At 35.9% G+C, this 26,540-nt stretch overlaps 1 long non-coding RNA gene across 4 annotated transcripts in view; it reads left to right on the top strand.

Moving 5' to 3' along the window:
• LOC110353323 (uncharacterized) overlaps window positions 1-26,540 on the top strand; it is a 99,527-nt gene that overhangs the window by 19,521 nt on the left and 53,466 nt on the right. For all 4 annotated transcript variants that reach the window (XR_011808512.1, XR_005262693.2, XR_005262692.2 and 1 more), the window contains one exon: window positions 6,260-6,366. This is a non-coding gene — a long non-coding RNA (uncharacterized lncRNA). The remainder of the gene's footprint in view (window positions 1-6,259; window positions 6,367-26,540) is intronic.

Genomic DNA, 26,540 nt, shown 5'->3' with positions numbered 1-26,540 from the left:
TTATTTTATTTTATTTTATTTTATTTTATTTTATTTTATTTTATTTTATTTTATTTTATTTTATTATTTTTTTTTAAGTCTATGCTTATGAGGTTCCTTCTATTGCTTCACCAATTTCATTGTTCTTCTGGCATGTTGCTGTCACGTGAGATAGTGCCCATGGAGAGAGAGAAAAGGGGAGGGGCTTTTAGTACCTTGAGCTAATCCCATTCAGCCCTCAAATTATCCCTGTTCTGCAGGGGCCTTCTATCTGTGAGTATATGATATCCATTCATCAGCATTTGCAGCTCTGTGGAGGTTGTTTCAGGCTGAGGTCAGATTTAGACAGCTTTTATTAAAGAATCACTGATGCTGGAGGTGGAGAACCACCTGACAGAAGGTCTCTTATTTTGTTTGTTTGTTTGTTTGTTTTCTTCCCCGTGTGAAATTATATCTTTAACTTATTTTTCTGTTTTGTTTGTTTGTTTCTTTGTTTGTTTTTAGTGTTAGATGTTCTTCGAAACTGAACTTGTTGCCATGATGAAGGGAACTGTTTCTAAATTCAGACAATTGTGTTCCTTTGGTCACTGGTTCAGGCAATAACTGCTTGGTTAGCATCATCTCTCTTTTATCCTCCCTCAAAAGTTACAGTTTCCTTTTTATTTTATTCATTTTGGTAGGGCTCAGAGTAAATGTACTTCATGTCTGAGGAGGTTTTTGGTTTGTTCGCGCATGTGTTGTTTATTTTTTTTTTATTTAATTTATTATTTTTTTTTGTACTACTTCTGACTAAGACCCTGAGCCACCAGCTTTCTTTGAACTACATGGAAGTTTTTGGCAGGTTACACTTACATTAAAATAAGAATCAGTTAGAAGGTCAGAAAGCTTTCCCAAATGGTTGTTTTAATGAGCACAAATATTAAGGCTAATTTAGATACAGCCATAACTGTATGTAACTGTCAGCTCAGGAAGAAGGGCACTGAAAGCCTCATGGACTAGAAATGATACATCAAAGTTAAGTGCTGGAGCAGTTGTGAATCTCCTGGCAGGAGTGCTTTGGGAGAGGAGAAGTTTCTCTTTAAAGGAAATCACTGTTTTGTGCACAGCAGCAGAAGTGGGGAAAACATTTAAATAAGAATTTAGAGAGAGAGGAGAGAGTGAGAGAGAGAGCGAGAGAAAGGTGTGTCTCTTATGGCACAATTAGTTCAGAGTTGGCTCTCCTTCCATCAGGACACGCGAGGAGAAGGTGACAAGAGAATAGTTAGTAAATGTTTCTTCTGGCAGCCCAATAAAAGGAAGTTTTGAAACCCTTCCTGGAAGCATGAGCCTGAGTTGCAGAAATCAGTGCCAGAGGACGTTAAGGAGGACGAAAGTTTAAATGAGCTAAAAATGGAATTAGGGGGGTTCATGGAGCTGTAAAACGCAACTGTCTAGATGTTGTCTGCTTATTCTCTTTAAATCATCAATTTAACAAAAAGTAGGAAGAATATGTCCTGTTTTTATATTCTTCACAGACTGCTTGTTCTGTGCCATGGTCAAGGACAACATTCAAGGTACTACTACGACTGTTGCGAGTTAGGGGCCTTGGATTTCTTTCTGCAGATATAGGAGATACTCACTTCAGTGGATATTTCTTTTTGTTTGTTTGTTTTTAAAGGATGCCCTGAAAAAAAGATTTTCAAGTGGTTTTCACTCTGCTCTGACATGTGTAAGGAGGTAATGCAGAGATGTTCAGTAAGACTCTGTAGTGATCAGGGAGGTCAGGTCTTACAGAGTCTTCTACTCTTTGACAAGCTTTGCAGGTCTTGGATAGAAATTGAATCATGTATTTGTCCTTACACACTCAGAACAGATCCAAATTTCACTTCATATGTTTAGAAAAATGTGCTGCAGTGTTCTGTACTTCTTTAGTGATGGTTTATGTCCTTTAAAATTATATTCTAACCAGCTTCAGCATGGAATTTTTTTATACAATATTTTGTCAAGAAACATAGATTTAATAGACTCTGTCTCTCTTTCTGCCCTTGATAAGGATGATAGTTGTTTCCTTATTGGTATAGATACTTTGGTTGAATTGCCTACGTCGATTTTGATTTCAGAAAATTAGGGAAGAAATTAATACCAGAATTCGCTACTTGTTACACAAATGTTTTTTCTTCAGCTTCTTGGTAGGTGACAATCTCAGACACTTTTAGGAATCAGTCCATAATAGCACATTTTTGGCTTACATTTCAGGGTTATGGTAGTGTACTGATTATTTCTGAAAAAAAAAAATGTGGCTTGCAGCTAGTGATTTTTAGCATTAAGGTCTTCAGAATTGAAATGAATATTTGCAAGTGCACTTTAGTCCATTCTCCACTGTTTTTAGATTCTTTTATTCTCCTTTCCTGGAAGAAGAAGTAAGATAAGACTGAGGAGATAGGCGTGGGGGTGGGGAGGTGTGTGGGAGAGAGATTAACAGTGCTGAAGACAAATAGCTATTTGGCTTTTCTTCAGAGGTTTGAAATTCCTAAAATATTTGGGTTTTGAGATCTAATGTATTTAGTAAAAGAGAAAAAAAATGCTAATGTCATTAGCATTTTCATTTATGGATAATTCTCTTTTAAGTTGTCCTTTCCCAAGAGTAGTTTTAAAATTGGTGCTAGTTATTCCAGAAGAGAAAGCAAAGATTGCTTTTAGACTGGGGGTTGGGACTTTACTTACACATGAATCCCTGAAGAGTAGAACCACTTGTTCTGTTTAGCTCTACCTTAATTGTATTGAAATGTTTCAGCAGATAGTTATTATTTGAAATATCATCTGTCACTTAAAAAGGTATGTGAAATTATCTTAGAATATCAGTCATAAGAGTTCCTTGAATTACTAGTTCACAATTTAGAGTCATGCAAAAAAATTTTCATAAATTGTTGGATGAACATTAGTTCTCTAGTGAACTAGCTGAATTATGCTGAAATACATATATCATTGAAGTTATATCTATATAAAATAATATATTTTTTGTGGAATTACCATGGGTGTATCCTGCCTTAGCAAGATATATGACTTGATCTGAAACTACTGGAAAATATTTTCTGTTTATATTAAAAAGCCTAGGAAAGCTGCTTTCTTTTTTTTTTTTTTTTTTTTCTCCAAATCTTCTTGGCACATGAGTGCATATGATGTGTATCCTTTGTCTTCTAAAATTCCAGCAGCCAATGAATGCAGTTATGAAATTTTGCTATCAAAATCTGCATTTTTTATCTGTATGGCAAAATTCAAGTGACTGAAGTCTACAGATGCATTATGTGATTGGTCAGATTACAGATTTGGTTCCTGAAAATACGTCCTCTCCTTGGAAGAAGATCTGAAAGGATGTGCATTGGTCAGAAACAGGCAGAAGTTCCCAAGCAGCAAAGATCTTAGTATTTCACAGCTCTTCCCAGCTGGGTTTCTACCTAATTTGGCACACATATTGTAGTTGACCTCAGACAGAATAATTCAGATGTTTGAACCTCTTAGATGTGTAGCCAAAAGCGAGCTGTCTTGTTGCATGTATTTTTAAACATCTGCAAGCTGAGCTGGGAAGCAGAATGCAAATTCTAGGGCTTGAAGATACCTGTGAGGTTATGAGAATCTCTTTGAGATCATGGGGAATCCTGGAGCCTATGAACATATGTTTTTCCAGGCACACTGTGTTTAGTATTTGCTTTAGTTTCTGGTATTCCAAGCACAAATGACAATAGAAATAGCTCATCAATAATTTAAGAGTAAATGTACAATCTGACATAATATCTTTTGTTGAACCTTTTAATGCATATCCCATGAGGACTAGAGAAATTATTTCCTGCAGTTTGTATTACTGCTATATTCTGCTATAGGAATAATTTGTTGTTCATGTATGCCAGAAATATTTAATGCAGTAGCCAGTTAACACTAACAGAATTGTTTCTCTTGGTAGCTCTCTTTTATGCAGTGTAAGTACCATTACATAGAGCAATGACATTTGCAATAATACATGTACACTGCAGAGGAATTCCCATGCCTCATAGTTACAGGAAGATAGGCACTAAGTCCTCATGGTCCTGTGGGGATTAGGTGGGGAGATTTGGGTTAGCATTTTGAAGCTATAGGTTAATATAAAGATGTCCTGATTGTTTTATCCTGCCTGAATATTGTATATATATTCCGTGTTTTCACTGTATAGTACTTTTCACTTGAGATATTCCCTTATCTGACCGTGATTTTTAAACGCACAGGGGGGAAGCTTGCATTTCACCAGGGTGCCCTACATTCACTGGTTAACCTTTTGAGGCAGAACTGTATTCTCTAAACATTGATTTTTGAAATACTTAAATTGTCTGCAACTATAGGTTTGATTCCAAGAAAGGATAATTGGTTCTTTATAAAGCCACCATCGTACAGAATAGCATGAACTCTGTTGGTGTTTTTCTGTGGAGGTCATTCTCATAAACACATGATAATCCGGGATTCTTTCTGCTATGAAAACACATCACTGTTTTTTTGTTTGTTTGTTTTTGATTTTTGGCTGTTTCTTTGTTGTAATGGTGACTTTTGGCCAAACTCAGGTTTAGTCTTAGGCACAAAACTTACACCTACCTTCTTGTGTTAGCCATGTAACAAAGTTACATTTCAGTGGCTAGTGAAAGGACTTGTCTGTGCAGGTGTTCTTAAAGCCCTCTCAAATCCCTGAAAAGTTGCAATCTCATTTCAGAAACATTGCAAGCATCGATTAACATAAGGCAAATAAATGGATGCGTATCATCACATTAGATGATTTCACATCACTTGCTAAAACCCAACACCACAAATTCAGTAGGTTCAAAACTTCCCTTGGGTTTGTGCAGTTCCAGTCTGTGAGGTCCGTTGTGGCAAAAGCTGTTGTTTTACAAATGTGGACGAAGCAAACAATGTGGGCACCTGCAAGTTTGTGAGTTCATATAGCTGTCCCCATTTGGGATCGGCTGCCAGTATGTACTTAAAGATGAGGCATGCTGTCATCTCTCTATAGCAATCCTTCTTCTGACTTTTTTTTTTTTTTGATAGAGAAGTGTGTTAGCTTGGGAAAATGTGTTTTCTCAGCCTCAAGTTTTAGCAGGATAGTGGAGAGGGTAGCTTGAGGAAGCAGTTGAAGTTGCCACAGATATGGTTTCATATGATATTGGGGTCATGTGTGCTTCAACATCTTCAGTTAGGAGGCATGCAGGAGCAACTTCCCTGAAAAGTGCCCTCACTGATTTTAGCTGACTGAACTATGTTTAATATCCTGGCAGTGATAACTGAGCATAGTATCTTCTGCAGTCAATGAACACGAGGAACTGCAGTTATGACCTTTTTTTTTTTCTCCTCTGTAAATTGTTGGCTTTGGGTTTTGGGTGGAGGAAAGCCCTGGGTGGAAGAAAAGGAGAGAAATAATTGAGCCTCATTCCATAAATCAAAATATCCAACACGATCTAGACAGGAACTCAAATGTATTTCTGAACACTACAATCAGTATATTTAGGATTGATGATTTGGCACATCAGAAACCCATAGTTTCAGTGGCCTTAGCTATGCTAATTTCAATTGAAGATAATGTATCTAGTCAGCAAATTACTAGAGCATATTACAATAGGTCCATACAAAACTGCCTGATCTAGAAGAAATGTATTAGAACTGCACCCTTTTATGCTCAAATAAAATGTTTATGGGAGATATGTCACATTTTGGAAGGTGCTAACAGGGATGCACATCATTTGGAAAAACAGAGCACCTCTGAGAATGGCAATTTTCCAATGCTGAGCTGAGAAACTACTGCCCAAGCAGTGTTTCAGGAGAACAGACACAAGGCAAAGAGATCTCCTGCAGATTGTTTTCATAGAACAATAGTGGTTCATTTAGTGCTTGGGTTCCCCCCCCTCCCTCCTCTCCCCTTTCCCCAATAATTGTGACATTTGATTAACTCTGAAGTTTTCTGCGGTGTCTCATGATAAGGTAAACTATTTGCATTCTGAAATGTGGAGCTCATTAAAGAAATAATTTGGCTATAACATGAAGAAAAGCTTAATTAATAATAAGCTTGAGAGGAAAGTACATTCTCTCTGGAAAAAGAAAAATAATCAGTGGACTATCAAGTGAAAGCTTTGAGTTGAGTCTAAGTGTATTTGGCAGCGTGGCTGTTCTTGTGGGTTTATTTCTGTCATCTTAACACCGGGCTTGTCACAAAGCAGCTCCAACGGTGTCATTTCAAACTAGGATGTCACCCACAGTGTGGAAAACAACTTTTATACTTTCTCTTCCTCAGGATTTGCTGACAGAGCCGTGAAGTTGCCAGAGATCCTCCCTGTGGCCTGAACCGATGCCCCCGGGGAGCCCCGCACTGAGAGCCACAGACCTCCGGGTGTGACGCAGGTGCGTGAGAAGCACAGGGAATGCGACTCCCTATTGATTTTACATTAATGTTTGACACTTAGAGTGGGGGTCATATTCTGGTGGCAATTACCCTCAAGACATGCACCATTGTATGAAATAAATGTCAGTGCTTACCCTCTGTAGAGCCGGCACTCTGCTGATGCACACAGTTGAAGATTATGAAATTTTAAGCCATCTCCACTTCTCTCCTGGCTGTATGTCCTAAAATAATTATTAAAAACATAATGTAAAGGTTATTTTTATGCTCCTTGTTGCTGTTCTTTAAAGTCTTAGGGCAAGAATAAATGGTCATGTTAACCAGCAAGGGTGAATGTTTGCCTGGTCTCTCCACTGTGCAGCACCTTCTTTAACTCCCTCAGCCTCTCTGTTGACTTTTTTCATGAAGGCCAGATAGTAATTACAGGAGAGAGAACACTAATGTTTAGGATACATTAACCAGTTCTGATAAACTATGAGACAGCGATTGACGGAAATCAGTCGAGTTCTGAAAAAATATGCGTCAGGTTTCCTGTTTGATGATGTACACACACATATATAAAAATTCTAATATTTTTCTTGAGTTTTGGTTTCTAAGCTATTAGAAGAGCACTCAGGTGCAAGATGAAGCTTTTCTTTGTAATTTTATTGCTAGTGAAAAGTGCGTGCCTCATAACTACAACTGAAATCCGCTATTCTTTTAGTCAAATACCGATGCACAATAAAGGGAAAAAAAAAAAAAAGACATGCCCACCGTACTATGTCAGAGTATAAAGTTCACTGCTGTGGGAGCACTCTGAGATATGCAGAGAAAAGCTATGTTTGTTTTGTTTTAGCCTGCTGCTGAGAATAACAACTGCTTCGCTGTGGAGAACACTGTCCACTGATATGTGGAGAGAAACATCTTATTAATATATTTTAATGCCAGAGAAATAATTTGATAATGTGAAATTATTTGATTGTTGCTATTCTGAACCTTAAGACTGGACTGGAAGAGTCCAGGGCATGAGCTTTCCACAGTGACTGAGATCACCCAGAATTATGGGAGCTGTGCACTCTCCGCTCATAGCTGGCACCTTCAGAGATCAGAGCTTAATTCTCACTGGAACTTCTCTGGAGCTGTCAGTGGCCTTTAACTTCTTATAGACGAAAAGCAAACTTATCTTACAGATAAAAACAAACAACAAAACAAAACAAAAAACTAATATAAATGATCCAGGTTTTAGGAAAGGTACCACATTATTTTCATAAAAACAAACATTTTTAGAAGAAATACTTTTGGCTGGACAAATGATTATGTACTTCTCACTTTCAGCTTTCTCTGTGAGTTAAGGAAAGATAAAAATGTATGGCTACGATGGTGTGTTACCTGTTTTAACATTAAACATTACTTAGTCCAGTTGGTCTAAAGTAACTAAGAAACATTAGAGGTACCAAAGTAGCTGCTTAAAATAGATAAACTCTTCCGAGACATTACAGAAAGAGTGACTTGTTTGCTTAAACTTAAATAAGAATTACTTCCTGGTGTCTTTCCCAAGTTTTGGACAGGTAATACATTCCAGGCTTAACATCAAAGCTTGTGTAATCTCTCTTCTCATTAAATTCTTTTCAGTTACTGTACAATGATTTATGTGACTGCTGTTGCTAGTTTAATGATTACCTGCTTTTCTTGCTTTGTTTTCTTGCATAGGATCATGGGTTCACTAGCCAGCCACTTAAGTGATATCAGTACTGGACTAGAAATGTTAGATTTTTATACTGGAATTACTGGAATGTCTCCACAGTGTGAAAAAAAAAGGGGGGGGGGAAGAATTATTCTTTCACCCCTGAAGAAATATAACACTGATTAGAAACTAGGTTATTAAGATTAAGATTGGAGAGAGCTATTGCTTGAAACTGTGCTAGCTTTTCATATTGTACTATATTGGAAAATGGTACTATGACACAATTAAAAAAAAAAAAGGAATTAAAATTACTTTTGACTGTATACCATTTTCAGTGTTCTTTAATTCACAAATACTTTTATTTCTTCACTAGTAATCTGCCAAGTCTAGAAAAATTTTTATTTTAAATTCAGAGTAAGTTACTGCATATGTTTTTAACAGGGTATTATACTAAGATTATTATTTCTTTCCTTACTGGCAAGATGTTTTCCAGGCATAAATGTAAATGTTATAGCAATCTAATTGAACAATATTTTTATATTACTTATGTCGTCAAGAACATAAGGTATTTTTCAACAAGCTAGAAAATATATGTCAAGTTTCAGTTACATAGAAAGACTCTCACCCAATTTTTATTTTAACACATTCTCTTATTCAAGATATTTCTAAGAAAAATATGAGAAATATTTAATTTTTTTTTCCCAACAAGGAAAACAATAGTGAGAATAGCAGAAACTGTTTATTTGGTGCATAAAAAGCTTCTCTGTTCATAGGAGATGCAAGTACCATTTGTTACAGTGTGTCAGCGAAGTCCTTTTTTCATGTTGTGGATTATAGTTTGCTTACAGTTTCCAGTACAGAAAATTATTTTAAGGTACGGTTTAGGCAGTAAGCCTGCAATAGTTTATTATGTTGTGAATTTCTGTTGCTTGTTCCTATTGTGCAGGTAATGACTTTGGAGGTGGAGAGTAAAATGAAATTCCCCATTGAGTAGATAAATACCCATTTATTACTGCTTCTCTAGGTGCCAAATTATAGACTAGTTGATAGTGAGAACCTCTATCAGATTTTAGCCTTTGACTTGAGATGAGTGAGCTAATCACATGACTCATATCACCTCCAAAGAAAAAGCACCTCTTCAGAAAAAGTGGTTGAAAGACTGTTGCTGCATTATTAATAAAAACAGAGGTAACACAGAATCCCTGATGTCTCAGGATGATGAGGTGAGACTTTGAATTGTCCCATAGGAAACAGCTTTATTTTATTTATTTTCTTCCAACAGGTTTTGCATTTCCTTTGTTGCCAGAGGCAGCTGTAATGCTTTCAAGTATGGAGTACAAAATGCAAATAGCAACTCTACAGTTGATAAGTGGTTGGAAATGTTCAGTGCCACAGAATGGCAAACCTGCTTGGAATGTATCTCGTACATATATTTCTACTTTGTAATACATCTGCTTAGACTTCCTGGGTAGCTTTGACAAGTAAGGAACAATGTGCAGTGATGCTCATACTCTGCTAATGTCACAGCGCTGGCAATACGGTATGGTAAATACAGTACTTAGGGTGAGCATCTAAAGAATATAATACTGCTTTGGTGAAAAAAATCACTGTTGCTTATCAGTAACAATGAACTTTGAATTTATGAAGGAGATATATGTCAGAGGCTGATTATTTCTTTAACGACGGATGGTATCATTTAGTGACATCATTAAAAATGAACAATTTGGAATCATCTATGTTTAATGTGTAGTATCACCATTTGTATTTTGACAATTTGGAATCTGTGCTCTAGTAGCTCTGCCCTGGGAACAATGACTATCAAGTTTGGCTGGTAATGTATAATGAGAGCCAGGCTGGTAATGTATAATGAGACTGATGACACCTAACCCATGTGAAGTACGAGGAGCGGGGGAATCCCTCTGGTCTAGTACAGCCTTAAAACTTACAATTCACTGTTGCTCTTTCAAAAGTGACTTCTTATTTTCATACTATAGTACACTATGATTCTTGCTTAATGGAAGTAACTTTGTTCAGGTATATGAACACAGCATGTTTATTTTTGTGACCTTATTTTTGAATAGCAACTCAGACTATGTGAAACGTCTACTAACCCAGTAAGTACTTAGCTAAAGAAACAATACAATACACTTCAAAACCAATATGCATTCAATAGGTAATGTAATGATGCAGTGTTCACACCACAAAAAAGAGTGCAGATTATAAATTAATGAGTTTTTTGGTGTTTTTTTTTTCAAGTTAGTTTTTTCTTTAGGTTAGGTGGCTAATAGTTTTTATTGCCCAGTCAGTGATTTTATTATTAAAAACTGCCAAAGGACAGTTTTAGTTTAAAAACAGCACCACTCAGTAAGTGTTAAGTGCAGTAGGCAAGCACAATGTCTGTATGTTGGCAGTAAAAATAGTAGTGCTGTGGAAGTTAACAGTGTGTTTACAGTTGCATATCATACTCCTTTAGGTGGTCCATGACTTTCATGAAAGGCCAAAGGAAATCAGTCAGGAGGACCAGCAGACTAAAAAACTTGCGCACACACAGAAAAAAAACCCCAAACAATTATTTTGAAAGAATTAGGTTTTTTTCCATCTACTGAATAACAATAAAAAAAGATTTAGGTTCAAATAATTCAAATACATGAAAGGTAGCTGCAAAGAGGAGAAGAATAAGCTTTCCTCTTTGTGGGGAATAGAACAATAATAATAATGCACTTAAATTGTAATGAGGGATATTTAGTTAGACATTAGGGAAACATTCTGTAGGTAAGGTTAGTGAAGGATGGCAGCTGATTGATTGGAGATGCTGTGGATTCTCTGCTGGAGGGTTTGGGAATGAGGAAACATCCATCAGAGGTGGGTTGGTGCTCCTCGCTGGGAGGAGAAGGATGGATGAGATGGCCTACTGACATCACTTCCCACCCTACCTTGCCCAGGTCTGTTTTCATGCTGTGTTGGAACGCAGTGAGGTTAGAAACTGACCTGAAACAGCTTCTTTACGTTCTTTACCCTAAACTTTTTATGACAGTACATCTAAATTTACTCTGCTTAGGGCATAAGATAATAAAGCTTTAATATACTTTTCACCAGTAAGTTTCCATAAGACTTCTTCCGCAAAAAGGGTGTTAAGAGGACAGTCAAACAAAATTTGGGTTTCACTTGTGAAAATGCAGCCTATGTATGTAATCCTATTTAAACCCCAGTATTTTTATCATTGGGCAGTATTCTATGTGCATATGAAATCTTTCTTATCATTTGAAACAAAATTTGCATATTGTCATTGGGGATACTGTCATGGAGCCTCAGAAATTCATGGCTTCAGTTCCAGTTTTATTTAAACAGGATTTGATGAGATTAATTAAAATGGGGGTTGCAAATGCCCTTCTGTTTTTCTGGATGTAGGAACATAAAGTCAGTCCTTTTTATTCTGAGTCTTTGTGGCATTACATCATGTCCCACATCAATTAAAAATTTGTTCTTTAGGGAAGGTGTTATTTACAGTAAAATCCTATGGTATTCAAAGTAATATAAAGTGCCCGGTCACAGTTGATTAAGATGTTTTCTAGAACAGATAGCAAAGTTCATTGGAGCATTAAGGAGGGTATTCTTGTTATCTTGTATCTACAGTCTAGACACTTGAATAATCAGCAGAGCCATTAGAATGTCTGCCTGTAAGAATACTAGTATTGGTATGAGAAAACAGAAATATTTTTTGCATCTGACTTTTGTTGTTTAGATTTTAATTTGTCCTACTTGTAGTTTGTTTTTCCATTTCTTCTTTCTATTTTGATCCAACAGCTGGAACAGAAAAATAGTATTGGAGTCGTATTGATGTTTTTTCATTGACTGCTAGCAGAATTAAACTGGCTGATATTTTTCAATCTTAATTCATTTTATTGACAACACTGGAGAAGAGAAAAGCCTTTTTTTTTTTTTTTTTAAAAAAAAAAAGAAAGTAGAAATCAAACCATTGTCTTTCACAAATGCTTATTCCAGCATGCTCTTAGATTTGGAAAGATCAATGCAAAGTCTATCTAATCTATCTAGTCTTCTAATTGGGAAAAATTTTAATTGTGAACTTGGACTTCAAATAGAGCAGTGGTCTTTCTGAGTATTAAAACAGTGGCATATGTGGCTCCTGCTTCTCTTAAGTTTCTTATTTAAAAAGCACAATTAAAAGTATATTTTTGCTGCTGCTGTTAAAACACATTTGTTCTATGGCAATTTTGGAGGGGGAATTTGCTCTGAGTCCAACAGGATGGGGCTGAAGTGCTACACATGAGAGAGAATATATTCTAGTGGGTTTTTAATAGATTTAGAAAAAACACTGTTTGTCTTACAGAAACAAGTAAAGGGCCTCCTGTGACACATAAGATTTTGTAAGCACACTGAACTGGCAATCAGCTAATCTCCAGTGTCAGAATGATATCAGTAATTGGATCCCCTATGAAGCAGCAGGAGTCAGTGGTGGGTGGATTGTGTATGTGCAGTGCAGTGCAGGCAGCTGAGTTCTCTGTGCTCAGCTGTGAGGTTGTGGGAGCACAATTGCCACAGTACCAGGAGATTTGAGGCAGGTTTTTAATTACTGCTTTATTGAATTATTTGGTATTATTTCTTGCAAGTGTGCAATGAAACACCACGTGAGAATACTAATTTCTACTCCGTTAATCATGGGCAGTAGCACTTCCGTTGCATGCTTGTAACCTGCTTGTGTGTTTTAGTTTTATATTAATCATGAGAGATGCTATTCCTACATTTCTGTAGACAATTTAGGTAAATTTTTGAGTCAGAAATAATATTTTTATCATGCTTGTGATAATAGGATTGAAACTCACAGGAGAGATTTCAGCTTTACTGGGTAACACCATGGGAATGCTTTGTTGTTTGACAACAAAAACCCAAAATGTGGAAGGCAGAAGTATGAAAGGGTTTATTTTCTGTTCTGTTTGTAATACGTACTCCTATTTTGACTCAATTAAATATCAAAAGTCCCTGTTCTTCTGCGAGCATTTTCACCAAGAGCAATAACTCCTACAGGACAGATGTCCCGATATTTTTGAAAGAGTGGTTTAAATATGTATATGTATTTTTTTTGCATCTATTTGATGTTTAAATTAATTTTAGACACAGACATGGATGTAAGGGATGTAAGATGCTCTTTCTCTTTTAATTGCCTCAGTCCATACTCCTGTGAAGAAGTATAGCATGTTTTTCAAGTCATTTTGGGGCCATAACAGGCCAACTTTTTAAATTACTAAAGTGCCAAATAAAGCCAAGCCTTTGAAACTGTATAAAAATGGTTACTATCATCTGATGTATTTAGAATCCATGAATTGAACAACAGCTTTTGAAATTGATTTTCTTCCAGCTTAGACATAATTTCCCCTCCACCACCACCTGCAACTGTTTCTGGCACTTGAATGAGTCAAAACACTCAGAATATATTTTCCTATCTTATGCTAAATCTGAAAGACCTCAAAGTAAGTCCCTACTGGAATGATCTCCCTTGAGTTGAATTTAAAAATGGAGAATGCCCCTGTGGGGAATAGGGAATATATATCTAAGGGAATGCACAGAGGGAGCATTTTAAGTAGTTTTATTTAAAATAGATGTTTGTGTGTTCTACATTTAAATTCTATTTCAGTAACTTCATAAAATCAGCTTAGTTTCAGTGTTTGTCCTCCAGCTTCAGGATCACTTTATTTGTTGCTTTGCAGACCAGCACTAGGCAAACAGGGGCAAAACAGTGTTGTGCCTTCTCAGTTGTGTGCTGCAGATACATGCACTGTAACAGCAGTAAGCTGTTACTGCATGCAGTTAAAGCAAGATTAAAAGTGGTTTGCAAAGAGATCAAGGAAGGCCGGTCAAAGCCCAGTACATTTTAGTAACTTTTGAAAAAAGGCAATTTTTGATCTGACTTGGCATAGAGAAAGAAGGAGTATCTTCAAGATATGATCACAAGGAGAAATCACCAACTGTTCTAGCAGTTCTTGACTCCATTTTTTTTCTGTCAATTTTATAAAGTATATATTTTTCTCTTTAAAACTGACTATTAATTGCTTTCTCTTACATGATATTGCAGAACTGTTTCATGTAATTTTTCATATAATTTTTACATAGATTTTTTCATATATTTTTCATATATTTTTTCATATAATTTAAGTGAAAGTATTTACTGTTGGTGAACTCAAAACTGCTTTGTCTTTTCTGCTTTCTGTAAGCTAAAGAGAAAAAAAATAATTAGCTGTACTGGTTTAATTATCTTATCTGCCTAGCAAATGCTACACACAGACGTAGTCTCCTCTGTGAGACATCTTATATATCTGAGTATGTCTTTAGCTTACCTTCTCTGGGATGCTCTCCCTGGAGCATAGGTTCAGATTTTGTTTGTTTGTTTTTACTTCCTTTTCCATACTCTGCTTTTGTAGACAGTTACGTGATTATTTAACAAACAAACAAACAAAATTTGTTTTAATTGTTTCCTGACCACCATTTCTTGCCTTAATTTCCCTAGTTGTATTTTTCATTCTCTAACTTTCTCCCCTACTTAGAGCAAGTTTTCTGTGAGAAGGGGTTTGTGCTATAGACACTTTTCACATTAACTGAGTACTGCTTTTCCATCTTATTTTTGCAGATTGTGTGAAGTGATAGGATCACTGTATAAGAAAGTTGGACAAATACATCAGTGCTCTTCTTGGCATCAACATTTGTCTTTTTCCAAATACCCTGTTTTCTTGGTTCTCTTTTTTATAGTCCTTGCAATCCCAGTATCACAGTTTCAGGCTCTTAATCAGATCCCAATTTGATGACGAGAGCCTCTCTTTTGGTAAGATTTTTTTCAACAAAGTTATACAAAAGGTATCCTTCCCTTTATTTTCTTTATGTAAAAAATCTGTTCAGGATTTGCTTTGCCCAAATAGACATTTTTACACCTGCTGTTTCTGTGGCTCGGTGTTTGGAGAGATAGCTCCTTGGTTCCTGATGCTGGGTTGCTCTGACAGGCCGCCTTGACTAATTGGTCTCTGCCATTTTCTTGATCTTTATCTCCTTCTATTCTTTCCAATTTTGAGCAAAGCCTTACTGACAACAGCACACAGGAAGGTGCTCTCCTTGAGCTTCCAATGACCACCTCATCTCTTGCTCAGTTCTATTATTAACAAAATAGCAAAAAGTCCTTATGTGGGCTTCTTGCAGGTAGTGAGGACCCAAACTGTGAAGTAAATGTCTCTTGCCTACATCGCATCTGAGAAAGAAACAGCTGAGTGATGTTTCCGAGGTGGTTTCTAAGAAAAAAGAGGGGACTATTCAATTGTAGATGTTACATTTAGGTTTCTTTAAAAATAAAAAAAATGTATTGTAGAACAGTTTAATTTCACATTTAGTAGGGTAATACTGTTAAGAAATGACTCTCAAGGTAGGTATAATATAATTACAATACTGCATTCTCACACACAATATGTAACTTTTAGCATCCTTCTAGTCCTCAAAATGAGTCCATACAAAAATGTATAGTATTACCGAAGTTTAGGAAACAGAAGGAAATTAATGCCACGAGTTGATCCTGTATTTACTTGCTTCACTAGAATTTTAATTCAGTTTGAAAATTATAGAGAAACTTTCTATTCATGGTGTTTTGTGACGTTATTTTAAAAAGTGAATTGGATGGCATTGTAGAGCAAAAGAACCAACTTTTTAATGTGTAATTCAAGTCAGGAATTTTCAACAGATACAGAGGCACAGATTTGATGCCTCCAGACTTAAAATTTCACTTTTAAAAGGAACACTGAGCAAAAAGCAGGAATTTACAGAGCAGCTAAGCTGTCTTGATGCTTCCACTTAGAAAGGTCCTGTAAGAATAATATGATTGTGTTTAAGATGTTTTGACATTTGTGATTATAAAGAAGCAAATACCAATTTGACTCTTCCTATGTTTTCTCTTTTTCTTATGACTGGCATGTTGTCCAAAGTTAAAGCTTTTGGGGCATCTTATATGTATTTCCTTGTTTATCCTGCTTGAGGTTATTCATTTGCCCTGCTTTTATTCTAAACGTCACTAATGCAATGGCTCTTGAGTAACTGCTGGTCTATTTAAAATGTGTATGTATTCATATTTCTGATATAAATTCTTAGCCTTGATTCCACTTCAAAGTATTTTAACAGTGAGTGGGCTTAAAATTAGGTTGTTCTACTGTATTGCTGATGATCTTTGCAATATTCAGGATGATTCTGTTGATAACGTACTAACGTTAATTCTTAATGAGCTATAGCTTTCAATCTTATGTTAACGCAGAGTTACACAAGTGTAACATTCACATCTAGAGCAACTTCGAATTAAGCTGGATTTGATGTTGTTTTGTGCTGTTAGAGTAGCATGGTCGTCCAACTATAGTTCAAACTATCTGTGGGCTGCTACAAGATATTCTGCAGTTGATTTCTTGGAGGATTTGCTTTGTAAAATCAGTATTGATGTTTCTGGATGTTAAGGATTTCCCTTGTACATCAACTTCTTCAGTGTCTGCAGTATGTAGTCAAATCAATGCAGCTGCACAATGTGTCAAACAACACCAGTTACCATGGCAGATGACTACCAAAGTCGTTGGCCTTCAAGCTAAGTACAGATCTAGCTGTAATTTTTGACTCTCAAGTTCATTCTTCCTTATCCTATGTACTCATGAAAATCAACATAATTGCTTCCGTGGAAGTCATCGGTAGAGATAGTGTAATAATTGTTTCATTTACTTTTTTTTTTGACCTTACTTTAGGGGTGTGTGCATGTGTATATACGCACATATTTATATGTATGTATATAACTTGTACTGCCAAGGGATATAAAGTTCTTTGATAACATGGTTGAACTGCAACTTAATATTTTCAAATGTAAATTTGCAGGAGATTTAGTATAAACAATATGAAAAGTTTAAACAATTGAGTTTTACTTATGATCAGTCAGGATTAAAAATACAAAGTGTTAAATTCGTTAACCATTAAATACGTATATATATACTAGTCTACACCTGTATAAAACTAGTTGTGTAAAGAACACGAATCTGAAATTCAAGGATACAGTATATTTTTCATACTTCTCAGTAGACTAAATAGCTTATAGTAACTTGTATTGAAGTACAGCACCAAAACTAACTTCAACATTTGCAAATACATAAAGCAAAATTTTTTCAAAGAAGTTCACTAAGTTGTGGCATTATCTGTTATCCTGATGTATTAGAAGAGAGTTAAGATCTGAAATGCTCTTCCTAAGAAACAATGTGACAAAGTGCAAGAGACTATCTTTTATGGCCTATGCAGTGCTTGTGCTTGCTCACCATCCATAACTATCCAGATAACAATGTGACGTTGTTTTCTTCTCGTATTGTTTTGTTTACTTTTGAAGCTAAAGATAGGTTCTGTTATGTTATTAGTAATTACTATTAGAAATGTTATTAGTAAGGAATGCTAGAGGCTTAGAGGAGACCTAGGAGAGGCAAAACATTCTTAGAAATGCAAAGGAAACTGCAAAAATAAGATCTGTGTGTTCACTTTGTCACTGCTACAGTAAGGAACAAATCACCATTTGGTGTTTCCAGGCCAGGCATCAAGAAATTGATAACCTCATTGTTGTCCCAGCTGGAAATGAGTAAACTGTTCATGTTATACTTTCATGACTGCTAGTTTGCTACTTCTTGATGCATTCAACATCATTTTTTTCTGCTGCACCATACATCATGTCAGTATTTGTTATGTTGCATTCTCTACAAAGACATTAAATTATATATATTTTTTTAGATTTAGCAATTTTTTCTTTGGCTCTTATTTTCAAGCTTGGTACCTCTGCTGTGACATTTGAAACAGGTGGATCAAGCCTTAGTCTTGTAGCTGTACAGATCAGGCTATAATGTTGGATATAAAAAGGCTGCCCCGTTCCTTCTTTCTCTATTAAGAATGAAGAGTTTATGTGCTACCCATCACACTGGAAATTGTGGCAGCTACCTATGGGAACTGGAGACAAAGTGGGGAGCTCCAAGAGGACCAGTGGCCATCTCTTTTACCCTTTCACAGTCTGTGCTCTGAGAGGAACTGATACCAGCAGATCCCTGTGGGTAGGCAAAAGGGGAGGTAGCAGATGGACTCACTGAAATTTGTCCCTTCTGCTTAGTGGTGGTGGTGATGGTGGTGGTGGTGGTCTCTTTCTGCTGGTCCATAGAGGTTGGCCCTTCCCTTGACATGGAAATTCATTTCCTTTGAGCAGAGGCACAGATTAGGAGAAAAAAAAGGAGGTCTGAGTTCACAGAAAACATGTTTTTAAGTCTACAGCTAAAGACAAGAAGAGAAGCTTAGGGAGGAGATGGGAGTGTTGCACAGGCTATTTTAACTTTCTGCATTTTCAGTGAGGGTGTTTTCCTCAAGAATCTAACTGAGTCAAATCTGGTGTGCAACGTGCAGCAGAGACAACTTTCAGGACCCCTTGACTTCAAATCCCATAACTGAGTAGGCTTAACTTGAAATGAGAAGAGGTGTTAGCACACTTTGTGAGTGGAAGCAAAGCAGACCTAGGACAATTTATTCTTCACTAGAGTTTGTCACTTTCACAGCTATTGTTCATAGCTGTGGGTATGTGTGACCACCTTTGCTGTTACTCTGCATTCAGCTTCAAGGTAATGCCCCTTGCAAAAAATGGGGGTAGAAATGGGCACTGAGGTAAAGAATTTAAAGATTTTTCTCAAAATGTGAGTATCTAAGTATTTAAAGGGCATGTTATGCAAATTATCTGTCATAGTTACTTTTGGAATTGAAGATGAGATTTTTAAGAAGGAATTAGAAGATAGCTTGTATTGGTTATGGATTTTATTTAATAGTGTATGAAATTTTGTCTGTTGATCGATTAAATTTATTTGCAAATATGAAGGGAGATATTTCAGGGTAAAATCTATATGGTATAAAGCCTTTCATCAAATTACAGATATCAAAATCCAAACTTATCTAGTAGTTGCTTGATAAACAGTTAATATCTGGTCAATAGCAAAATAATAAATCGCAATGGTATCTACTTCATATTTTGAATAACTATTTTTCATCTGAAGTCAAGCAAAACATATTAGTGATGCTTAAGGTTGTTGTAGTTGAAAAGAGAATGAAGCTGGTGGTCATCCTTTATTTAATGGTCATTTATGGTAAATGAGGCCAGATATTTAATGGAAAATCCTCTATTATGGCTGTATTTTAGTTCTTTAACCTTTCTTTCTGTACTGTTTATGCCAATGTACACTTCTTATTAACTTAAATGGGTGTAGAATCATGCCCTTGCGTCATAATTTCATTGAGTCTTATTGGAAAAAAATGTTCATGTAGACCCTTAAAGTGTTTAATATTTCCAAAAAAACAGACTGTGTTAGGGTTGTGTTTAGAAACTGAGGAAGAAAACTTTAAACTAGATCAAAATTTCTACAGATGGTATTTGCATAGAAACATTTTCAGTATTTGCTGGAAACATTTCCGTGCTTTAGTTGTCACTTGATGACTGGGGAGAAGAGTAAAGAAAGAATGCTTTCCTTTGCCACTGCTGTTACTCATTGGTCTGTTCTGTGAGTATAACAGTATTTCTGGCTGGTCATATGGAAATGAGTATCTATGAAATTGAGAACAATCATCTGAAAATTTACGGCATTCAGTAAAAGCTCATCTCATTTTAATATATGCTGTGGGTTTAAATTTATTTCCCTTTGTCAGTAAGCTAATACAAAAGAGTTTAATTGGGAAATACCTTTTACCCCTACCCTCAGTGGGACTGTGTTTTCAAACCTATTCAATTTCCTCATCAGTCTTCTACAAATTATCTCTGAAAGCCCAAGGAAAAATCAATGGAATATTTCCCTTAGGGTCCACCATACTGATTACAAAAATATCCATACTTAATACTGAGTTTATTCTTATATCTTCCTAACTGATCATGAAACAGATCCAGTGTATACATTCATATGGAGACAGTGTTTGCAAGTATTTCCAGTGCTGATAAATTTGCAGAGTCACATTTCCACCAAATTGTGCTTTGCACTTTTGGCCTAAATACACGTGCAATTTCCAAGACGTAGCATGTGTATATTTGCACCACATGTGCAAATTTGACACATCAGACCGGACCGTGTAGATCAGACTTTTCTGTTTTGAACTAGCCCTGCTAACATTCTGTCATCTTTTCTAGTAACTCTTTAACTTTCTTAGGGTTAATTACAAATGTTTTCACTCATACAAGGCATAAATATAGATGGTGACAGTGTCATTCCCAACAGCTGCATGTTCCTATAGAGTACAATAGCAGCTGGAACTTGGTGGTGGGAAAAAAAGAAATATAGTCATCTTTGTGGGGACCCCTCTGTTAGTGTTGCCAAATTCCTATAGAGTTTGACATCCTTTTTTTTTTTTTTTTTTTTTTTTTTCTCTATTTCCTTTTATTTTTTCTTTTGAGAATGCAAAACTTTTGCATAGTATTGCTGTTTCCCTTCTACTAAGCTTGCAAAATTAAATTGTCAGTGATGATGTTTTGATAGAAGTTTATTTTCCTTTTACTTAGTGTAAGAAACTCAGCCGAATTTTTTCAGGCTGGAGTTCAAATTCTCTTACAAACAAGGACAAAATTAGATTAAATTCCCTGTTTCTGAAGAACCTCAGTAATGTCAGAAATCCTCTACTCTTTACAAGGAATTTCTGATGGTCAAGTGGTTCAGTGTTAGCACCATTGCCATCATGAATGAACACAGTAGTGGCAGTATAGAGTTCTAGTTTACACAGATATTTTTAAATCCATGATAGAATGATGAAGGCAGTAGTAGATGCAGATTTTCTTCAATGTCCACCTTGTTATAGACTTCTGTTGCTTAGTCTTATTTGTTTTGTAAGTGGCTAGAGACAAGGAGGTGTCAAATTGTGTCTCTTCTGTTCTCCTGTGTCTGAACATGGGTGTTGGACTATTTAGAAGCTACATAAAATTATTGGCATCTTTAGCAGTCCTAAATTTTTCCTGATAATGCTCTTTTGCACATGATGAAAAAAACATTCCTCTTTTCCTAACACCTGTATGCCAGGCTCATTTACTCAGTCTGTGGAATTAGAGCATGAATGTGTTTCACCATGAGCAATTGACTGGTTGCCTTTTGAGGCATTTAGAGATGTGTTTTCTTTGGTGCTCTGTGATCTGGTGGATACCTTAGGTTTTAAAATTCATGCTGTTTCAGCTTGCTAGGAGCCTCGGGCAGGTCACTGAAGAGGGTGCCCCATTTACGTCCAACCCAGAATCAGGGGACTTTCTTAGGAATAATGGAGTTAAGAAAGGAGGCAGACAGCCTTTTCTTCAAGCCTCATTAACCCTTGCATGATGGAAGAGCAATGGTGATAATGGTAGGGTTGGGATTAACTGTTGTTCTCTTTAGATCTCTGAAAGAATTTCATGAAGTAGAACTGAAGGTCTCTCCACAGTGAGGAAAGCCAAAAGTAGTCCATCCTAAAACACAAGTTACAAGGAGTGGATTACCTGACTTTGGTGACTTATTGCCAAGACATTTTCAGGTGTGCCTAGCACAGTGGTAGCCTTGCAGCAAAAGTCCACAACTGTTACACTGCATTTCTTGCTGCTGTGGTCAGTGAAATGTGTCTGGGGTCAGTGGTGCCCATGTTCTCCTGGAGGATGGATAACTGCAACTCGCATGTTGGGTGCTGGGTTTGTTGAGCCCTGCAACTTTAAAGCATTGTTTATTAAACCAACCAAACTAGGGAATTAAACAGATTATAGGTTTATTGTAGAGCAAGTGAAAGACAGAAATCATGTAATTGGAAGGAGGAGTGTTTTGACAGCTTCTGCAGATGGCAGTAGACAGAAGGGAGGATTGCATTCCTAACATGTAACTTTTTATTAACAAGGTTCAAATAATACTACCAGTTCTTTCGAGGATATTGTATTTGTCATGAAAAGTATGACTGGATTTGTTTATTTTTTGTAGATATTGGTTATGACAGTTTAACTATTTTTTTCATTATCCAGAACACATTCTTAACAATGCCACTGTGCAGATTATGTACTAATTTTTGAAGCAAATCTCTGATTTGTTTTTATAATGATGGGTTCTCCAGAATGATCTGGAGTTCAGTATTACCTCAGAGACTTTGCACTATTTTGTCACTTAGCACTCAGAAGTATTTTCATATTCAGCATCATCTCTGGAGCAATATATTTAAATGGAAGATATGGAAGATTATTTCAGAAAACTTATTTTTTCAGAAACATATATAAATACAGAAAGAATACAGTGAAGAATTTCTCTTTGTACATGCTTTTGGCTTTTGCCTTTAAAAAAAACAAAAGGATTTCCTTAGGGATTTGCTTGTCTAAATCTATTTTCTTTCTAGCATATGAAATGACAGGCTATACAAAATGCCCAAATATTAATTTTGGTGGCATGTCTGTATATTCATCTGTCAACCTTCAGTGAATTTTCTGGTTTTCTATTAGCTTGTCCCAAACTGCTGGCAAGCTAAATTTCTCTAACAGGCATCAATTCAGTGCATTAAATGCCTGTTCTGCCCTGCAAGACGTATTGATTATTTTTTTCTCAGCGAAGTGACAAATACCATTTTCATGACAATAATAGAGATTGATTACAATTTTATGGAACAGAGAAGGAGCCGATATTGCTTAGAGAACCATAGGGCTTATAAAAAATTTGAAAAAAAATCGTTTGAATTAATAAAGAAATTAATGAATTCATCTGTTGCTGATGAAGCTGAAGAATTTTTGATAAAACAAAAACTACAGTAAATGCATGATCATTGCTGAAGTGAGGCAAGCTTAAATGTATTTATAACATCTGGTGTCTGAAATAATTTGGAGAAATGCTTGTGGGTTTGGAGAAATCCATTTTGAAGAGTACAGACTAAAAAGAACTTTCAGATCTATTTTCCTATGGATTTAAGTATACATGATTATGTACTATTGAATACTGCAGTGCTATCTTGATTAGTGGATGCTGAATATGAAAAGCTGAGGAAATATTGTCAGGTTTTGTGGTATTTATTTTAAACCTAAAAGAAAATACATTTCTTTAGGGCTTTTTTGTTCATTTGCATTTGCATCTCATGTCGTTATCTCCTTTGCTAAAGGTACAAACTGTAGGTCAAGTTTGAACAAACCTTGTTCAGAAGAACAAGGGCAAAGCTTATTCTCTTTGTGTACCACCTTATCCGCTATTTAAATGAAGCTGAACAGATAGACAAAGTAAGGTTTCAAGATGAGACTGAGTATTTGAATTTGACACAGAGTTAGATTATTCATGACATTGCATCAAAGCAAGTTGTAAAAGCAGAATTCATGCTGAGTATAATAGCATTTACAATTTGTATGTGTTCTTATATATTATCTTATCTTAAAACAGAACCTGTGTATGAAGATTTTTCCACATAGACAGGGTTTTGAGTATGTGATGCGATTGTAAAACTCACCTCTCTTATTCAATGTGACTGCTTTGTATCAATTTTAATACTTTTTTTTTTTTAACTTCAGAAAATATACTTGCCTGATTGATATAAAATTGAAAAACTATGGTTAGAGTACGATGGATGTGAGACTTTCAGACAAACTGGAAGGTAGGATGGAAGAAAAAAGATTACACTGATAGCTATAGTTTCTGAAATGGCACTAGAGTCTGCATATAGTTTATTTTCTGATCTGCTGCTTCAAGAAATATGAAGAACAATATTTTAAGTCTAGGAAATTGAATCCAGTGAAATAAGTTTACAAAGACAAGCCTGAGGGATATGCAAAACTGATCAGTTGCATATGTCTTGCACACATGCACGACTTGGCAAAGAAGGAAAGTTTTGGAGTTACGTGCATGCTTTATTTATTTATTTATTTATTTTGGTTAGGCGTGCATAAAAGTAAGTTCAAATGAGCTTTTTTTTTTTTTTTTTCTCCTTAAAATTCTATTTTTAACTATGCAGCTTAAAAGGAATTTTTGTTGCTTCTTTCACTCGAAAGAATCAGATAATACATTGTTTCCCTTCTGCCAAATCTATACACATTCTTGTCGGAAAATCTGGTTATTTTAGAACAATAGATAACAAGAGCTGACAGATTAGTACTCAAATTAAAAATGAAACAAATCAGCTCAACAAATATTTTAATCATTAAGCTCTGTGCTCTTGCATAGAGCTTATTGAGTAAAATAACAATAGAGCCTATTTCATTTATCAGCATCTTTCAAACTTTTACTGCTGTAAAATCATCTACTGCATACTTCCGGTGCAAAGTTACTTCATGAGTATATCTAGAGCTGTCCAGCAATATGTAAAGGTAGAGAAAGCAAAATAATGCCTTCATTATAAAAAGGGATGGCTGCGGCCTTTTAAATGACAGCTGTAGTACCAAAACAGCTGAAGAAACAGTTCAAAATTTTTCGAGGTGGCAGCCCTCTCTTGGGAGAAATGGCTTTGGAATGTCTCTATGGGAATGGTTGCAATTTGGTCTTAAGATAATGTGATTTTCACAAATGTGGTAAAATTTTAGTAATGGTATTTCTACCAAGTTATTTGGAAGAGAAAGTTGTCTGCATCTCTGCTTGCTTATCTTAAGTGATTTTTGCAGGATGTTCACCTGGGATCTGCAGGAGTCCTGGTGTCATTCACTGTTGGTTGTAAACTGTAAAATGATGGGCTTCCTCTTTCCCGATTTACGGTGTGCTAGCAAGCAAGTTTGTGCACTGAGAAGTCAGGCAGTTGGTATTGTTAAAGATTTAGGCACTGTCTTAGTTTTCCCTATGTTTTCCTCTTCTTGAAAAGAGAGCTCTGCCCAAGGTAGAGAAAAGCTGCATTGAGAAAAGCTGCAGTCAACCTCGCTTGGAGCTGAAGAGAATCCAGTGAGACCTTAGAGCAGCCATAGTACTGCATGAGCTTATCTGCTCTGCCACTAGCATCAACTTTGGTCCATGTGCAGGTGGAACCATATTCCCATGATGCTTTGGCCATTTGGCCTGCTAGGACCCAGATTAGTTTTGTACAGAAGCAGCTGTGAAGTCTTGATGCCGCACTCCCCAAAGGAGCTGCAGTGGTGGCCATACCTCATTGTCCTCCTGCATACCTCAACATTGCTCCTTAAACTGTGGTGAACTCCATGCAATACTGAGTGGCTTTCCACAGTGTGCCTTGGCATATGAGTTAGGCTGTGTCCCTTATGGAAATATCAGGAAATGTTTAATATTTTTACTTTATATATTACATTACTGTTTCTGGTTAGTACAGTACAAAATTCTGCAGAGTTGTTGCATTAGCAATCAGTGTGTTCTTAACAGTGTTGTGCTCCTACACCATTTTGTGAAGCAGTAAAGTTCAGCGGCCATAAAATGGCATCAGCAGATAAAATGTGCTCAGTGACTTTTTTTTTTTTACAAAACAGAAAATTAGCTTGATTTGTTTATAGAAAAGCAATTCTCTTTGACTGCTCAGGGCTAGGCAAATGTGTTGAAAAGTTATTTTAAATATTATCCACAGCTTGAACATATGCAATCAGGAAGTAATATATTACTGATGAAACAACACATAAAATTTCTCACAGGAATACTTGCTGAATTTGGTTTTAATGTTCTCATTTTGGGTTAGTGTGCTGAAAGCAACACTGTAGAAATTTGGCTTAAAATTGTGATATGCAAATTCATTTTTGTAAATAATTTTGGAAACATAGTGAGATTTGACCTCTTTTTTTTTTTCCCCTCATTTTGAATTCTACGTGAAATATAAATTAATTTTAAATCATTAATCTTATATATAATGCTGGTGTGTGATTGATGATTTTAATTTTGCATTTAATACTTTTAAATATTCTATTTTTGTAATGAAGTTAAGAATTTAGTCAGATGAGGAATGGTGGGATGAAGCTCTACTTTCATTCAATAGGTGAAGGACTCTTAAATCAGTCTCTGGAGTTATTTAACTGTTACCAATTACTCCTGCATTGTAAACAATCAAAGTGCTTGTATCTGCAGGCAGTAGATAACCTGCAAATCAAATATATCAGCTCTGCCCAGATCCTTGAAGAGATTGTCCTGTCAACTAAAACAAGAATAAAAGATGTGATTGTAAATAACATTTGTGGGACAAACAGGTTAGTAACATTCATTTAAAAAATAAATAAAGAGCCACCTGTAGCAAGCAGCTGACATTAATTGAACATCCAGCAGAAAGCAGAGCCTTAAGAAATTTCCAAGCCTGTCTATGTTCAATCGTTTTTGTTCCCGATCGTTTTAAGTTTTGGTTTGCTGACTTCTGATGCAAGAGTAAAGAGTATCTTTCGTATGTTCATTGCAGTGAGGTATAGCATACAGCACTCTTCCTTTTACAGGTGGTAGAAAATTGCAGTTCTACTCCTTTGAGTAATAAAACAACTGAATTCACTGGTAGTACTATCTTTTATTTTTATTTATTTATTTATTTTTATTACATAAAGGTTGTGTTTATGGCTAAACACACACCACA

The sequence above is a fragment of the Anas platyrhynchos genome, chromosome 1 (genome assembly GCF_047663525.1).
Source record: "Anas platyrhynchos isolate ZD024472 breed Pekin duck chromosome 1, IASCAAS_PekinDuck_T2T, whole genome shotgun sequence".
Lineage (NCBI taxonomy): Eukaryota > Metazoa > Chordata > Aves > Anseriformes > Anatidae > Anas > Anas platyrhynchos.
The sequence above is the reverse complement of the archived record's forward strand: the minus strand, read 5'-3'. Positions and strand labels throughout refer to the sequence as shown.